A 19,798-nucleotide genomic window follows, 5' to 3' on the forward strand; every position below is an offset into this window, starting at 1 on the left:
AAAAATTATTCATTGCTGTTTCGAAGAAATTCTCGTACTTTTCCCGTAATACGGCACATTAGGCGGCACACACCCTTTTCGTCCACCGTTTTGGCGATTTGATTCCACCAGTTCTTCATTTGAGTCCTGTTCCTAACAAGTTTTCCCTTTGCCTTAAGCCTCCGCTTCCTGATTGCCCAGTATTTCTCTATCGGCCGGAACTGGGGGCAGTTTGGGGGGTTGAGGTCCTTCGATATTACGCTGACCCCGTTCGTTGCGTACCATTCCATAACCGTTTTGCTGTAATGGCAGCTTGCGAGGTCCGGCCAAAACATTACTGGACGGTCGTGGGCACGAATAAACGGCAGAATCCGTTTCTGTAGGCACTCTTTTTTGTAGACTTCTGATGTCATTGTCTTGTCAGTGAGAAAGATTTTGGTTTTCTGTCCACAACTGCATATCCCCTGCCAAATCATGTACTTGCGGGCGAATTTATCCGCAAACACGAACTTAAATTTTGCAGGTAAATCCCCCCGAACCGTCGCCAAATAAAATTTTTGACCTGGGATTTGCCCAAAGTCCGCCTTCACGTAGGTCTCATCGTCCATCAGAATACATCCGTCGAACTTGGTCAGCACTTGGTCGTACAGCTTTCGAGCACGGCCACATTGTTCTGCTTCAGCGTCCGATTTGGCTGTTTGCTGGCTCGGAATGACCTTATTCCTTCCCGGAGACGAATTCGTCGCACCGTACTGTGAGCGGCCTGGAACTTATTGGCCAAATCGCGGTCTGAAAGATTGGGATTCCTCTTGACGGCCTTGATGACTTTCCCACGCAGTTTCCGGTCGACAGTTCCACTCCGACGCTTCGAATGCGGCTTCCGAGCCGTCGTCAATGTTTCCTTGTACTGCTTGATAACACGCCATACGGTATTTCTGGGCATTTTAAGCTGTTTAGCTAGCTCCGATGCCGACAACAATGGATTTTCAAGAAAACTGTGCACAATTTGATCTCTCCGTTCGGCTTCCATGGCGGTTGTTTACAAAATGCTATCGTTTGGTGTTATGACATAAATACATGGTGAAAGGTAATGAATTTCCCGACACGTGGGTGAAAAAAGTTTCCAAATCCGTCCACTAGGAGCGCCACAATGAGCAAAAGAATTTGTTCCAATATTAAATGAAGCAGACTTTATGCACAAACCCTGGTGGTGATGGTGAGTACTTTTGGTGAACATAATAGACTTAAAATTAACTGAATAACATGTCTTTTCAGAAGCAGAGCCCCTCGAGTTTTAGACGTAGGCCGCATAAAATAGCTGATTTGGACCAAATAGAGGTCCGGAGCACAAAATGTACTAACTTAATAGCTGAACTACAGGGCCTGGAGCTACAGGAATTGTTGCGCTGTTCACCGATCTGACGGCAGTGCAAAGTGCCAGTGGTAAATAAAAAAACAGTGAAATAATTGAGAAAATGAGGGAAAGCGATTGAGTATGTTTAAAGTTTGTCCTTAAGTAAATAAATAATTTCAAAAGCAAATTCAAATGGTTTATTTTTAAGTGGTTTCAAAAAGAAATTCACTGTGAACCATGAAATTGTACGATAAAAACAATAATTATATACTATCAATTAACCTTGATTTCAATCGTCATTTAAACATCGAATATAAATAAATTTTCATGGTTTTATTGTGAGAATTGGAAGGTGCTACAACCAAGAACTTTATATTTTTGAGCTTTCCAGTGTTTGGTAAATCGCCCTTTTTTTCATGGTCACGTTGCATAACAATACCCCTTTTTTATGGTTATTTTCGTCAAAACGATTAAATGTATGGTCGAAAACTATGAATTCCAATGTGCATTTACGTTTTCGAGGACGATAATAATTATCGTGTAAACCATACTATTCATGGTCTGTGATAATGGAATTCATGGTTTCTTCACGGTGCAATCCCATTCAGGACGTTAAGAAAATGGAAAAATATCTGAGATACTGGTAGCTACCGGCGTCACTGTAGAGACTTTGATGGCCAGAAGACATGCCTCTGTTATACAGCTTATAACTTTTTTGCCTTGTAAGATACGAAGTAACGGTCTTGGACAAAGTTGTTCAGCGGTAAGTTTTCTTTAAAAATATATAAATTGGCACAAAAACCACTATAAGATTCGGTTCCACAGAAGAAATAAAAATTATGTTGATTTTTCATTACATAATATTCAATTTTCCCATACACACAGGAAAATTTAAATTTACTCATTGAAACGTTACTTAAACATTCTGCAAAATATTATGGATGAGTTTTGAACCAAAACGAAGCTTTTTAGACCCCAGGGTTGGAGAAATTCAAAAATGACCCCAAATCGACTCATTCTAATGGTTAGATTAGATACTTTGATATGATATGGTTGTCCAACACTGTTTACGCCAATCAAAAAGCATGCATCGGATATGTTTGGAATGATTCTTCAAACCAGCAAAAATGATTTTCTTAGGACTCCGAAGGTACATCCGAAAATCGTATCATATATAAACAACTATACCCGGTTGATATGGCTCTTCGAAGTAACTTTCAGGAAATGTATGAAGATACTCTGTTCAATAATAAGTGACTGAAAACAGTTCTTGGCTCGATTGACGTTTGGGCAATCGACTACATATGTAGATTCTATTCATTCAAACAGCGGGATCAATTTCAAAAATCAATCTTCTCATCCTTCACGGTTTTGACACTCTGATATGCAAACAATTTTTGGCCCTACACTTAAAAATTAAACATTTACAGATACCTTTGCATTCCTCAACTTCTCACTCATTTTCGTCAAACCGACAGCAGCTACTAGGCACATTTTATCTGATTTGCAGTGCTACTAGTTTCTGCACTCTCGGACAAAAGTCTGTAGCATGAATTAATCAGCATTCCTGGAACCTGTGTATCTGATCAGAAGCCGGTGTGGTGTTTTCATGCATTTTTGATTACGGCTTTATGCTTTTATTACATTATTATATTCCTCACATCCTTCGTTTCCAAGGGAAAAGCTGTCAATGCTCCCCGAAACCGAATATTTTGTTTCTTAGGTCATGATGCTCAATCAAAAATATTCTTACTTTATTTTGTTCCATTATTTACAAAAAACAATAAATTGTCACGAATGAATCTGAAGAAAAGGCGTAAGGAGTAGCAGGCAAGTTTCCCTATTTCTATTTCTAAAAAAAGATTGCAGAATCTAGCTAAGATTCGTGCTAGTAATAAAGAAAAAACGAGAGAGCTACTTGAAATTTGTTACAAAAAAATGTATGAAGTGTTTTTTTTATCAGCCTTAAATTTTTCGGGGATCATCTGAACCTCTGCCTATTTTGTGGGTCTGTTTTGCTCGGCAACAAAAATTCCTCAGTACTCAGGATGTTGTCCAATTTTTTCCCCATTTTCTCCGGTCTTCGTCGCCTACTGCTTTTAGTCCTGCAGTGGCCCCTCAATTAGAGGGACGCTTTCTTGGGACCGGATTCAATATAACAGCTGTCACGCCACGTTTGCCGAAAGGAATGAGATGTGGAATCCCGATTGCCCCCGGGGTCCTTTCTTGGATCATTTCTGGTTCTCGTTGCTGCTCCCCATAACTTCTTTCTCGGTCCAAGACGACGTTTGCCGTTGTCGTAAGTCAATATCAAGGAATGGAAAATGCAAAACGCAGCTGGCTCGCCAAAACCTGAAATCAACGCACCAACATCTTGGCTGCTGGCTGGTGGGTTGGAAATAATTTTGTCTCCTCAATCAACCAGCTCCTGCGTTCTTTTTGATGTTTTTTTTTGCGGTTTTTGAACAGATGATCAAGCTGCTTTGAAAAAAGAGGTATGCATTTTTCCATCTTTGAAACGATTAGTTACAGGCACTTTGAAAAACAATTTGAGCCAATCTTTGAAAACAACTTTGAATGGTATACATTTAAATTTAAATAAAAAATTAAAAGAAAATTGTTAAGATCGCTGTTAAGGAAAACAAAAAAAACGCACAAGTTTATTATACACAAAACATTATTTAAAAAAACCATAAAAAATCTAATTTTGTTGTTAATCTTTCGGGGTTGAACAATTTAAAAAAAAAAGTTAGTAAAAAAGGCGACCATGTTCCGATGTTTTGCGCTTCTTGAACCGGACCTGAACCAAAAAACCAATCCAATAATGGACCGCTGAGCTAATGTTTGTTTCATAGACTGCCTAGCCACCCTTTTTTGCTGCTTCTGGTTGGCGCTAATCAAAGATGGCAAATTAATTAGCTGCAGCTGCATACCACTTTGCTGTATCAGTAAGTATTTACCGAATGCTTAGGCACTCCGCAGATCCAGGACTAAGGTGCAATATGTGAAAATTGCTGCTGTTGTCCGCCTCGCTCCTCGATAGAGTGAAAGAGTGAAAAGCAAACTTTCGAACTCCGATGGCAAACACGATAAACAGCTAAATCACAATCAGCCAGTCAGTCAGTCAGTCATTCAGTTAGTTAGTAGCCAAGCCCAGTGTTTCTAGTGGATTTTGCGGGGGTGTCGATGGATCCGAAGTAGCAAAAAAAAAGCTGTCAAAATAGGATGATACAGTGGGTGGGTGGAGATGCGCTTTCAGAGCATTGTTTGTAAGTTTGCAAAGCTCGCGATAAATTGTGTGCATTTTGCGGCCACTTTGGCAAAAGGTAATTAGTTTGATTGGACATTTGTTTGAGGCTGTTCGATGAAAAAAGAGTTTCACTTTTTTACGCTGGCTTCAAGCTGCAGTAGGTGAGTGAGGCTTAGACGGATCAGCACGATAAGCGATTGAAGCTTAATTAGCACCACAATCCGATTAATTGCCTGCGAGCATTCGAAACAAGCATATCGTGCTTCTTGTGGTGGGGATGGAAAATAGCAATTTATTCGATTGGTTCAATTGAACTGTTTATGTTCAAGATTGTCGTTCGAACAATTTAAAAATAATCAAAATTTTCAAAATTGTCAAAACTGACAAAATGGTGAAAATTGTCAAAATTGTCAAAATTGTCAAAATTGTCAAAATTGTCAAAATTGTCAAAATTGTCAAAATTGTCAAAATTGTCAAAATTGTCAAAATTGTCAAAATTGTCAAAATTGTCAAAATTGTTAAAATTGTCAAAATTGTCAAAATTGTCAAAATTGTCAAAATTGTCAAAATTGTCAAAATTGTTAAAATTGTCAAAATTGTCAAAATTGTCAAAATTGTCAAAATTGTCAAAATTGTCAAAATTGTCAAAATTGTCAAAATTGTCAAAATTGTCAAAATTGTCAAAATTGTCAAAATTGTCAAAATTGTCAAAATTGTCAAAATTGTCAAAATTGTCAAAATTATGATAATTGTCATAATTGTGAAATTGCCAAAAATGTCAAAGTTGTAAATATTTTCAAAATTGTCAAAATTTTCAAAATTGTAAAAGTTGTCAAAATTGAAAAAAATGTTTCCTGAGGAGTTATGAAGAAAGATTACATTTTTCTTCAAATATTCTTGAATATCCTCCAAGTTGTTGAATAACAGTCCTTAAATGCTCAAGAGCTGTATTGAAATAAAATAAGTAAAACTAACAAGTATTTTAAAAGAGAAATGCACTTTTCTTGCCACTCAGGAGTAAACACGTGTAACGTGAAGCTTCCCTTGTGTGAGCTGGGAGAATGCAGCTGTTCCTGAAATCGGATGAGTTGTTTTGAACATTTTAATTTTCGTGTTTCGTTAGCTAGTGCCAGTGGCATCACTTTTAAGATTTTTCTCATTTCATTTTTTTTTATCTAGTGCATCAAAAGAACCAAGCTGAAAGCTGAAACTGTAAGAGACAAGCTGGGTGATTGCTGATTAGTTTGGAAGCGGTTTAAATGAGCATCAAGAGCTCATAACGAATAAACTAGTAATAAGAATAGTAGTGAATTGGGCCACAGATTTGGATTTGAAACAAAAAAAAAACTAAACGATGCTTAAGTAGAAAATATTAACACGAGTTCATTTTAAAGTTCCAAAAACACCATTACCTAAATTGACAAATAATTTTGATTGGAATCTGCAAAATTTCTTCACAAGAAAAAAACTACTTGGTAAAACTTTTTCATAAGATTTCACCCTGTGTTTGATTATTGTTAACATCTTCCGTTTGTTCTACTTCTACCAAAAACAACCCGATAAGCAATTATAGGGAAATAATTGCAAGATTGCCGGTTTCCGAAAATCTGTTCCTAAACAAATCGATGCAATAAATTCTCCATTAACCAAGGTGCAATTGTGGCACCATCCGAACCAATTTTGCCTTCGAAATTGCCTTTCAACGCCTGAGGATGAAGCCACGCAATTGATAACGAAACGCAAAGTAAGAAAAAAAAGTGAAGTATAATTTACCCTGATAATTACGCTCTACCGGTGCAGATGCGCGGCTAAAGATCGATCAAAAGTTATCCGCATGCCAATTCATTTCCCCCCGGTTTTTTCCTCCTTCTATGAACCTATCGAAGATGAAAGATGAATTGCGCCCCGTATCCAATCGATTTCCAACTGCAAGAAAGCTGCCCATTCGGTTGTGGGCAGCCGGGCAGATGGACGGTATCGGAACAGCCAATGGCTACCATAAGTCAATTTTTGTTCTTCACTCATTTCCAGTTTTGTTCTTGAGCTTCTCTAGAAAGAACATGTGGCCATCCGACGAAGATGCAAGGCTCATCGAACAGGTGCCGATTGAGGAAGATTTGTTCTTCCGGATTCGGGGTTCTGAACAGATGCAGCAATGTAGTAGGCAAGTTTTGCTATTTTAAAATTTTGAAGAGCTTTTTGGAAATCCGCATTCAATTTGCCTTCTTTTGGAGTCGACAACGAACCAAAGCATTGAATATGATTTAACCCTTTCCTTCCCATGGTAGCCCTGATGACCTAGAACTTTGCACAGATCGATATTGAACTGGACGGTTTTTACCAACAACATTTTCTGACGAAATGTGCAACAAGTATGAGTAAAGAATCCAAAGAATCATTGCACAAAATTTGAAGAAAATGTATTTATTAGTTTTTGCCTGTCAAATCAAAAGCTGCTCAAAAGTCGTTTTTCCGAATTCAAATCATATTTTTATTTGATGTTGAATAGTTTGTCTCAATTATCCTCAAATAAAACTGCTGACGTTGCCAATGCAAGCGGGATCAAATGATGGTTTACATATATTTCTACTAAAACATATAAATTATGTTTAACTCTTGAGGAATGGGTTGCGGAAAGTCGGATAAGATAAGGTTAAAAAGGACACTTTCACGACGAAAACGACAATTTTTGGCAGAAATCTAATGATTGGAATGTGATTGCTTTTGTTTATCAACACTTTCGAGATCCTTTCTTGATTTAAGGTCTCATACTAGTAAACAAAACCAACAAATACCTACTATGAGGATGCACAATTTGATGTTATTTTCCCTACTCAGAAAAAAGTCCAAAAATCGCAACATTACCGAATATTTCAACCGTTTTCAACGGTGGATTGTTGATTAGGCTTGTCATTGACAACCTGTAAGAAAATCAGCGAATTTTAGTCGAAAAACTTGAGCAACAAACGTTTTGAAAAATGTTGTTAGGAATAGAGACGGGCACTTCAAGGTGGGGGAAAACGGGCACATAAGTTTCTACAATTATCCCAAATTTCTCATCGGTTTGATCCTCCATATGCCTTCAGGAAACCTTGACAAGAAAAAATGACGATCGAAAAGCGTTAAGAATTCTCAACAGGCCATAAAATCTGGTAAATTTGATCCGCGGTATAAAAAAAGCGCCTCTAAAATCCGTAACCACGTTGTTTCGCAACGGTTTTGAACTTGATTCCAATTTGGCTTTAAAAACATTTATTTTTGTTCTTTTTCTTATTCTCATAAGCTTATCATAAAAAATAGTTATTTTTACAGCATTTTTTTCGGCAATATCTACCTTTTCTACGCAGTGTTCGTTTAACACAACCATTTTAATAAAGTGTAATTTGCAAGCATGTTTTTGAGGGCTATAAAAATAGTCTTGCTGAAGGAAAATTACTAGGTCAATACATAAATGGATATCCGTCTCTCTGTCTGTTCCCTATAGACTCGAAAACTACTGAACCGATTTGCGTGAAACTTGGCAGGTGAGGGAGTTGGTGCTGGAAAGGTTCCAATTATAGTTTGAGACCCTTCTCTTTCACAGGAAAGGGGCAAAGGGCCCCCCAAAGAAAAAAAAAGTTGGCATATCTGGAGAAGAGATCAATCCAATGGTACCAAATTTGGCATGGAATAGTATTTAAGTACAAAAAAAATTTTTTTTATTTTTTTCAAACATCTTTTTCTTTCCAGTAGAGATAGGAAGCGGGGAGGGGACTCTTCTCATAATTTTTTTTTTTTTTTTATAACTAAAATACTAATCAAATGGATCAATATTTGGCATGGGATGGTATAAGGGTACGAGAAATTTTTCAATGAATATTTGGCACCCAACCCTCTTTCCAGTGGGTAGATATGAAGGGGAGGGGGGCTGGATAACCTTTATAATTTTTTACACAAATGGAGAACTCATCAAGCAAATGGAACCAAATTTTCGCTGGTTAGGGTATTTGGCAACAAGAAATGTTTTAACTATTAATTACTATTAAAGGATAAAGGAAAAGGAGAAATCATATCATAAATCAACCACCTATCAATTAAAAAAAGACCAGCTTTTATAAGAGAGGTTGTTTGCGAACGAATAATTTGAGACTTTTCCTTGTTTTGGGGCGCAGTAGAAAAAGATACTAGTTTTTTTTTCCATATTTTATTTGGCATAACTTCAAAACTTATCAAACGAATGGAGTTAAATGTAACATTTGGCGTTATTGAGATACAAATAATGTTTTCATGGTAGTTCATGAGTCCTCCCACTTTGGAAGAGGAAGAAGGTGAAGAATCCATTAAAAAAACATTCTTTTTGGCTATTAAAGAACTAGTGAATAAAATACAAATTACGTACAAGAAAAATTTCAAAAAAGGTCGAGCTCTGATCAGACCGAACTGAGAGTCATGAGAAAATTTAAAAATTACAGAACTTTGATATCATGTAAATAAGTCATAAGTCATAAGTCAGATGGAAAAAGTGAATATAATTGACTGAAATAAATGCCTCAGATTAAAAACTATCTAATCTGGTTGATAAACATGCTAAATGTAACCTCTAGATAGAAATATTTGCACTTAAAGTTCAAGTGTCTCCATAAAATGTTGATGGCGTTCAGTTGGGTCTGGTCAATTCCCGACCAAATTTCATTTATTCTTAAAAAGTATAGCAAAGCACACCGTGGAAACTAAATGTGATAGCAAACATCCTTAACTCACCATCTACACGAATACTAGGACGAAAAAACAATATTTGATTTTCTTTTGCGATTCTTCTTTAGAGTGATATTTTACAAAATAGGATTGTTTTATTTTGTTTTTAACGAGGTGATGAAATTCTGTGTTTTTTGCCATTATTGTTTTTAGTTGTAATAGAAAAAAGTAGCTCAGAGAAGATAAAAAAAAGTAAGTACAGTTTCAGCAGCATGGTAAGATGACTTTTTATTTGAAATTTCAATTTTGTCATATAACTATAAGATTGGTCCATATTTGTATGGGATGGTTTTTCTAACATTTTTTCTCAGCGCGGCCTATGGTGTACGGGTCATTATACACTAGTTTTTTCAATAAAAATTTTTACAATAATAATTTAAAAATAAGCGCTGTATCCAAAAATTAAGTTTTAAAAATGTAGGAAGATCAAATATTGAGTTTTGCTCAAAATACGATATTTGAAAATAATACACTAGTTTACAAATAAAAAAAAAATCTTTACAATTATAATTAAACACCAGGCACTAAATTAAAAAAAATAAGTTAACAAAAATTAGAAAGAACATGGATTAAGTTTTGCTCAAAATATGATATTTTGAAAAAAATGGTGCCAGTTATGGAATATTCTGCAATTTTTTAATAAGAAGAATGCAGAGGTGTTCATATTTTGTTCAAACTGCGATGAATCCGTACACCCATGGTGGATTACCAACATACACCCTATGTGTTGTTATCTTTCCAATGAAGCAAATATCCATCTTACAACCCAAAATTATCAAATGGATCATGAGAGTAGACTAAAATTATGTATCTTTTGTGTTATATTAAGGTTGCCAGAATATTCACAATTAGAATAAGGTTTCCTGATAATCCGAAACGGATAGATCCTAGATTATTGAACTGAAAACCTGTCAAAATCCGCGTAGTTTAGATACCAACTTTCAACCAAAAACCGGGCAATATCCAGGCTAATTTGAACGGAAATGGAATTAATGGAATAAAAATTTGTAAGAAAAACACTTCAATCATTGAATGTTAACATAGCAGCGAATACACAAATTAATAATTGTTTTTAAGCCTTCAATAAAATCGTTTGTGTTTATTTTGACAAAACTTGTCCGAAAAATTTCTTTGTTGGACTCAAAAAAAAAAAAAAATACTCAATTAAACCTGTTTGTTAGTTTTTGCAATAAAGTTTTTACAATCTGGGCGAAATCAAGGAGTTGTTTAACAAAATCTGGGCAACCGGGCCGGGCTGAACCGTTCCTTCAAATTGTTCAAAATATTCGAGCAAGTCCGGATAAAACCAGGCAATTCAGCTTATTATAAAACTTCAATTGGAAATGAATATTTATAATTCAAAAAACGTGAAAAACCTCTTGGAAAGGAAACAATTTAGGTAAGGTTGTAAGATTTTCCCTGGACATATACGAACAGAGGAAATTTGGTAGATTCTATAAAAAAAATCTGACAAAATCCGAGCATTTGATATCAAAAATTTCAACCCAAAATCCGGGCAGTAGCATTTTTCGCTTAAAGTTTCAAATTTTAAAAAATATTTTGGGCTTCAAAAAACCGAACTTGGCTGTTAAAAAAAAATGACTTGACTTGACTGGTAAAAATTAAATCCCATCGAAAATGGTAATCTGTTAAAATGGTGTTGTAGATCGAAATTCCAACAGCATAGTGAAAAGATCGTTCCAAATGTCGTCTGAGGTCAGTTTTAATCGGATCTGATACAAAGTCCAAAAGCTATGTTTGTAAATTTTGAAATGATTTTGCTCCTGCGCGGACTTTAAGTGAGAAAATCATCGCCATGTTCTCTTTGCAACAAGCAGTGCATCCTGATGACTAAAAATCAGATTGGAATTGAGTAATATTAACCAATGAGAGAACTGCAAAATAATGTCGCTTGCACATTGAAGGCTATGAGAGCAAAATCTTTCGCTTTCTCGTATTTTTCCGAAAGGTAGGATTAAGGTTTCAGATGACGCCCAGTTGGTGTAGTTTTCATCGCTTGAGAAAGAAATTAAATTTTTATATGTTTATTGCCTCCACTGTGGTAAGTAAATGCTGTTTTTTCAACTTTCATACGATCATTTTATGTATAATGTATATGGAACTTATCTCAAAATAGAATAAGACTATACCTACAAAAATGTTTGCTGGGAATTTGACACTTCTCACTAAAGACTGCTATGACTCTCTTGTTTTCCAATCGATTTTTACAAAATTTATAGTACCTCGTAATGTAACTAAAATATGTTACTCATACAATATTAACCTCCAACACTCCAGTTTTCCGTTATCCGAAGTATAAGAAATGAAATTCGGAAAACATGCTTTGGAAAAAAATACTGTAGATCTGTTACGAAATGCTCAAAAAAGCACTTAGTGTCCATGAAAGCTAAAGTTAGAAGTATCGCAGCGCTTATGTATTTACTCCACTACATTTGGTTTGAAATCGACTTTCTGTTGAGAATAAATTAATTGCGGAAATCTTGAGTTAATAAACTTAATATCCAGTTCAAAGTTGAATATAAGTGCAAGAAAATCTGGGAAATTGAAAATTGTAAAAAAGTTTGAAAACCAGCTACCTTCAAAAATTCGTAAAAAATCCTGTGTTTCGAATTTTGACAACCTAAAAATGCAAAAATGTGCCTTATTTCGTCAACTTTTTTCAAAACTAAGAAGAAAATTTTTGAGCATTTTGTAGCTGTCTACAGTCTTTTTCCGAAACATGTTTTTAGGTTTTTTTTTCTGACACTTTGAATAACGGGAAACTGACATGTTACATTACGAGATTTTTAAAACTATAGATTTAGTAAAAATCGGTTGGAAAACAAGAGAGTTATACATATAGGTTTTAGTAAGGAGTATCAAATTGACACTTCAGGAACTGTAACGGATAAAAATTTCTTGGACGGATGAGGGTTGAAATATTGGGATAAAATATTTTCAAAAATCTAGTCGAAGAAATACCACTCATTAAGGGCAAAATTTTGTCTCGATCCTCTTTAATCTTGTTTTAAGAAATTACGCAACGCACTCAATCCTTCGATATAACAATTGTTTAGATAAAGGATCTCATTTTAGAAGAAAAATTTAAATTTTTGTTTGTAAAATGCAGGTTCAATCCACAAAATACGACCTTTTATGAAACTTGGATTAATATTTTGAGCTATAAAATCAACAATCAGAGAGAACTTGTCCCAAAATTTCAATTAAAATATTTAGGTCCGTCCTGTTCGTCATTAAATTTTATGTTTTTATAGTTCAGGACTGTGAATTGATAAGTAAAAAGTAAAGTTAATTCCTTGCTTCTTATTCAATTCTCTTGAAAAGTAATTCGTTATCCACATGGTTTTTAATAAAGATAAACGTCAAAGCATTTTCATTTTTGAGTCCCTTCTTCCAAAAGACAAGTACTCCTCCAGACATCTGCCACGCTAGAGACGTGATATATTAGTATCGCATCACAACGCATCAATAGCGCGGAAATAAGATGAGACTTTTGTTCAATGCTGCTCCAGCAAAATTTTCCATTTTTACATAGGCACTCAATCTCGGGATGGTCCTTTCCCAACTTCTTCTTGGGGTGAGACAATTTTTCTTGTTTTTTTTTCTCGGAGCAATCTTAAAATTACACCTTCAAAAACGAAAGACATCCCGAGTAAAAGCATTTTGCAAAACAATGGCAAGACGCTCTCCTACCCAATAATGGCAAGGCAATGGCCTCGGTCGGGCTAAGACTAGCTGGGTAGGTATATGAATGACGGTTCGGCTAAATGGGAAAGGACATGAATGATAACGATGTTGGGAGCTAGCGATGCCATGCGATGGCACCGAACGCTGAACCTGATGTGGGATGAGTGGCAGAGTGATTCATTAGATTTGCTCGCGATTTTTAATGGTGTGTTGCTTCGGTCTTCCGATATGAGGGGAAAGAGGAACAAAATAATAATAATAATAATCGAAGAACACGCCAGCCAAACCCGGTTAGTAATAAATCCGAGAACGGAACTTCAGGTGGCTCAAATGTTTTGGATGTGTCCCGACAAAGTTTGGACAGCACTTAGTTGCTCGGCTTGGCGTGGCGTGGCGTAGCGTGATGAATCCTGGCGCTCGTGATAGACTCGTGACTGTTACAGGATGGATGTTCCGGAAAACATTATTGTTGAATCGAAAAAAAACTGAAATACTGTCATTGTAAGTGTTTAGCTGAAAAATAACTAGCAACTATGACAGGAGCTGATGTTCGTTTTGTTACCGGGGTTGCGACGAACACTTCCTGCAATTAAACTTTGGCCTCGGGTTTGTTTAAAGATTTTTACAGCGATTCAAACAATTGTTGAATGACAAAAGTGGTGAATTCAAAACATTTTGTGGGTGAATGAATCCATAGTTTGGTTGTTGCAATTAACGTGGTATGGAAGAGGAATTCAAATGCTAAGGGTTCTTCTATTGATAACATTGGGCTTCTAGAGCTATTTTAGTTTTCAAGATAAAGTTCGACATTCGAACTACTACATAACTTCACAGTGCAGTGCTTATGATACAAAACTGAATTCGATGACACCATGCCACCTTGTCTACTTTATATCTAAGCTGTCAGAGGAAATATTTGCAAATTTTGTAATGAAGAGTTATTCGGAAAAATAGACCTGGAACCGTAACGTACTGCTATGATTGCTTTGTTCCAAGCTGATGTATGTAGGGGACAGTCGGGTAAGACGGACACCAGGACAAGGTAGGATGGCAATAGAAAATCAGATATTGCTTTTTTTCATAGCAGTTTTAGTGCAGATGGGCAGTTTAGAATGTTTGCTATCGCGTTATTCATTGAAATTATTAAATTCTCTTTATTAAGACTGTTTTTTTTTATAGAAATGTAAAATATGCTCACGAATTGCACTTTTAAAAAATGGTCGGGTAAAACGGACACTGCGTATAAAAGGATTATTTTGCCGAAAAAATTTATGTGAAAGTAAATACTTTTGTGAGTTAAGTATTTGGCAACGTTTTTAAACCAAAACGGAACCAACTGGTCCGAATCCGCGAACGGAAAAACGTGGTTTTCGGAATTCCGTATTATATAGGCGCTTTTTCGACCGGGGATTAACTTTAATTAGTTTTTAGGGCCTGTTTTAAATTCTGAGTACTTTTCAAACGACAGTTGCTCCTGCCAAGGTCTTTTGGAGGTATATGGAGGATCAAATCGATGAAAAAATTGCCTTACCCTACCTAGCAATTTTTATTTCAAAACGTTTGTTGCTGAAGCTCTTTGACCTAAGTCAGAAAAAAAGAGTTCGTTCATAGTAAAACTAACTGACCCAGTGTACTTTGCAACACCTTTTAAAATAAGTGAATTTTTATCAGTAGGTACCTCATATTATTATTTTAAAATTTTTCTTTAACATGGAATTTTAGCTTCGAACTGCAATACTTAGAAGATTTATTCTAAATTTCGTGAATGATTCTTTTATGTTGTAAAAACCATCTCTTATGTTTTTTCAATCATTGATGAAATTCTCAAATTAGTACTCTGCTTTTATTTGCTCAAACAGCACTTAAGTTATGCAAAAATGTATGTTTCACGTGTATGGAATTCTCCCCTCTTCCCCGTCGAATACAGAGCAGTTTTCAATTTAACATATGTTGGAAAAAAAAATGTAAATACATAGCATCACATGCATAGTTTCGGATTATTTGCTTCATTTGTTTTCAAGCTATGCGAAGAAATATGTTAAAAAACCTCTCTATTTCTCTCGTCTCCTCTCTGAAAGAAGGGATAGATTTCTGGTATTTTTTTTGTTTCGATTATAGTCGTTTTATCATCTTTATGGCATTCGCGACTTTATATCAACATTGCAGTTGGCAGACAGTTATTGAAAAACTAATCCGGTACAGCTGCGTTCGAAGTTTACTCTTGGGCTCGAACTCGCGGACATCGGCTCAGGAAGCAACTGACTTGCCAACTGAGCTATATCACAAGCCCCCACCAATATAAGAGGAAGTGTATGAGACCCTTTTTCTCCTTTCTATTTCCCCTCTGTATATCTATACAGACCAAACCATCATATAAATATTTCTCGTATCCTATCCTCCCATAAAAAAACTTACTTTCGTTTGTTGATAAGATAAAGTTATCCTAATAAAAAGGATTGGAGCCTCTCTCCTCCTTTCTTATTTTTTTACTATAAGGAATGAGAGGCTTCAAACAATAACCCTCCCATGCCAACTTATTTTTAATAAGTAATCCAAATCATCATACAAATATTTCTTCTACTCAAAAATCCTCCCATGTTGATTCTATTTGCTAGATCAGCTATCGAGTTATGTAAAAAAATTGTTTGAGAGCCCCCTTCCCCTCGCTCTTTTAATTTCCCCTATGGAAGAATGAAAGAGGGGAGGGAAGTTAACAAACAAGTACCTGCTTACCGCCCCATTCCAAATTTTGTTCGATAAGTTCTCAAGTCAGGCTTAAAAATGTACGAGAGCCTCAGTCCTTTCTTCCAATCTCCATCTAGAATGAGTGCAGAATTTCATAACAAAAAAGAAATATTTATCGCACCCAAAAACCCACAATAATTGGAAAGGTTTTTCAAAACAACAAGTCACCTAACTATGTCAAAACTCGTGCTATACGACTTTTGATGAATATCACTCAGATATGTTTCGATAAGTGTAGTTCATAATGTTGGTAGTATATGGTAGCCATTTCACAAAAACGGGAGGAATCTGTCGCAGCCCGTGGCGTAAAGGAGAGCCTTCAAATCTTCTAAGCCAACGGTCATGAGATTGAATCCCAGTAACGGCATACATTTTACACTTTCTGTGGGTTGTTGTTTTTAGCATTTGTATGATGCTTGCCATTATATTCTCGAAAGATGTACACTTCGAGGAAACATCAAGTTAAGTTGAGATCTTGGGTGTTTTTGTGTTCGTTTAAAAAAGAAACAATTTTAAAATAAAATCTTTATAACATTAATACAATAAATTATCTTATCAAATGAGAAAGAAGTATAACCATGTTTGGTAGTCGATGGAATATTTCAATAGAGAAGTTGTTCTTCTAAGAAAAAAATGTAACAAACTTTTTAAAACACAAACAAATAGGTATTTTTTTTTTTTTGATTAAATGTATGTTACATTTTTATAATACTAGCTGACCCAGTGTGCTTTGTTACACCTTCCAAAAATTATTGACATTTATGGAACCTAACCAGGCCGAATTAAGGGGGGGGGGGGAATAAGGACAATTGCTCCAGGCTCCCCGGTTCAAGGAGGTCCACCGAGGGAAAAAATGACATTATTAACATTACTTTAACCATACTACATACTTCCATTCATACAAGTCTGTGAAAAGAAATCAAAACTAGAAAGTTGGAATGAAAACTTGAAATATAACAACTAAAGGGGCCCGTGAAATAATATCTAGAATAGTTTATTAGTGTTACATAAGTTAAGGGGGCCCCCCTAGAATAAGCAGTGAAGGAGTTTTCCCGCATTTTGTGGGCTGAGAATATCAAAATCTTGGTACTGAATTTCAAAATTCTCAACCTTAAATCTGAACAAAAATAATGTACACCGAATTCGACAAAAAATATCCAAAAAAATAAAGATGAATATGAGGCAAAACCAGAGGTGCAAAGAGATCCCTACATGTAGCATGCAGCGCACGACTTTTAGCCGACTCTAACAGCCCGCCGTCAGCCACGAAAGAATCGTCTAGCAAAGTTGCAAACTGATTCTTTCTGCCTTATGTGCAGAACGTCGAACGTGTCTGCAAGTAAAAGTCAGCCGCGCGGTAAAATCCTTTGACTGCACGTTCCGAAAATTACAAACGATTCTCCGAAGTTAGGAACAGTTGCAAACTTGCAAGCCCGAAGATAAAATCCCTTGAGCCGAACAGAAAGAATCATTTCCGAAGATAGCTACAGTCTGCAAGTTGCTTGCATGCAGATTTTCAGCGCGGCGATGTACGTTTTCAAACTTGCAAGTTACAGAACGGTGGACCCGTTCTTGTGTGGTTGGATTCGTTCCACTAACCTAAGACCGACCGAACCGAATCCATGGAGGAAGAAAGTGATAGGCCGAGGTGCCGTCGACTATCCATTCAGTTGCCGTTCAGCCATCGAAGCGTGCGTGCGTAGCGTATGTACATGGCTATCCGCATAACGCGCGGCATGCCGTACAACAAGAGCAAGGACATGATGGAGTTGTTGTTGTTGGTGCCTTCGTGTTCGTTTCGTTTTCTTCTAAGACGGATTCGAAACGAAGTGGTGCTCAACTGTTATTTTAGTTTTCAATTATCATACCAGGGTGATTGATATAAATCATCAAAGCTAATACAAGCAAATTAGTTTTGATTATAACTTTGTCATCTTACAAGTTATTTATGAACACAAAGTTGTTAAATAAAACTGATCCAAACTATGTTGAAAAATCATCTATGATGTTTTAAAACAGTGCTGCGTTAAAATTCTTTGAAGTTTCGTCCCGAAAACTTCTTTGAAGTTACGTCCCGAAAATTCAATCGATTTTCCGAAGGCAGGATCACTTGATTAGTAGGATCACAGATTAAATTGTGTAAATTTCAAATTTAGAATTCAGTTTCATTTGCTTAGACATGTATAAGAATCACGTCATCTTTACCAAGTAATCTTGGGAGTCATGTCTTCTTCTGTGGTCTGCAACACTCATTTGGTTTTTTACAGAAAGTTTGTGCAGCTCAGTTCAAAACTCAATAGAAATTCAGTGCTTGTTCGTCGTCATTCCAACCTTGAACTCAAAAACTCCACACTCTGTTTGATTCAAATCTTCTATCAATGTTAACTGGTTTTGAATGATTTTGGCGTACTGAACTCGAATATTTGGTGAGATTTTGTCTATCGCATCCAGTTTTACTGATAAGGCTTTTAAAAAACAGTTCTATGATAAATCAATCATTGACTATATATTATGTTTTACTTCTTTGCTGAAGACTGTAAAGCGTTTTAAGTTATACTTTGAAAAATATCTATGATTCATTTCGGTACAAATTTTCATCAGAATTTCGTTTCAACAGAAGGAAAAAACCAACAAAATTTCTTTGACTTCAAAGCCAAAATTACTTGCAATCTTCGTAGAAACTTTAATTTTAAAAATCTTACTCTACAGTTGTATATATTTCAGATATTACGAAACTGCTTATAAAAAGCTGGACGTTTCACGGTTAAACATATCACGCTTTCGACCATAAAATTTGGGCACCACTTCCTTTCGAATCCGTCTTAGAAGGAAACGAAACGAGCACGAAGGCACCAACAACAACTCCATCATGTCCTTACTTTTGTAGTACGGCGCGCCGAGCGTTGTGCTGATAGCCATGTACATACGCTACGCGCGCACGCTTCGATGGCTGAACGGCAACTGAATTGATGCTCGGTGGCGGTGGTTCTTCGGCCTATCACTTTCTTCCTCCGTGGATTCGGTTCGGTCGGTCTTAGCTTAGGTTAGTGGAACGAATCCATCCGCACAAGAACGAGTCCACCGTTCTGTAACTTGCAACTTGCAAGTTTGCAAACGTACATCGCCGCGCTGCAAGTCTGCAAGCAAGCAACTTGCAGACTGTAGCTATCTTCGGAAATGATTCTTTCTGTTCGGCTCAAGGGATTTTATCTTCGGGCTTGCAAGTTTGCAACTGTTCCTAACTTCGGAGAATCGTTTGTAATTTTCGGAACGTGCAGTCATCGCGCGGTTGACTTTTACTTGCAGACACGTTCGACGTTCTGCACGTAAGGGGAAAAGAATCAGTTTGCAACTTTGCAAGATGATTCTTTCGTGGCTGACGTCGGGCTGTAAGAATCGGCACTGCATGTAGCGTAAAGGGATCTCTTTGCACCTCTGGGCAAAACACCTTAATTTTATTTTTTTTAATCGAAACATTTCATTTAGGATAATCTGTACAAAACAGGTAACATAAAGAAAAACATCCGCTCATTTTATTAGATGCATACAATAATAATGTTTATTATTTCGTTTACTTTCAAAGTTATAGTTACTACTGCACTAAAATAGCAGCTTTTTTCGCCAAAACTGGTTCATAGTGCAAAAAGAGAACTGAGAAGATTTATGATAAATATTTCAGACCCTTTTCCCTCCCTATTTTTGAAAACAAAAATCTTTGAAAAAACTGTAGTTACTTAAATTGGATCAATCGAAAGCAAAAAGTTTCTATATTGAATTTCCATCCCAATTTTTGTATAAGACTTGGAATTCGTATTTAAACATTTTCAACTGATTTAAAAATAATTTTATCATCTACAGAAATAATTATCCTGAATTCAACATATCACTTTTCAAATGATAATTCTCAAATTTTCAATAAAACGATCTCATAGTTGAGATGTTAATATCATTGAGTGATTCTCTTAACATGTATATTTCTATGTTTTTTATCTTATCTTTTTTCAGATTCAAGTCATTGAGAATTTATT

The sequence above is a fragment of the Uranotaenia lowii genome, chromosome 2, assembly GCF_029784155.1.
Source record: "Uranotaenia lowii strain MFRU-FL chromosome 2, ASM2978415v1, whole genome shotgun sequence".
NCBI lineage: Eukaryota > Metazoa > Arthropoda > Insecta > Diptera > Culicidae > Uranotaenia > Uranotaenia lowii.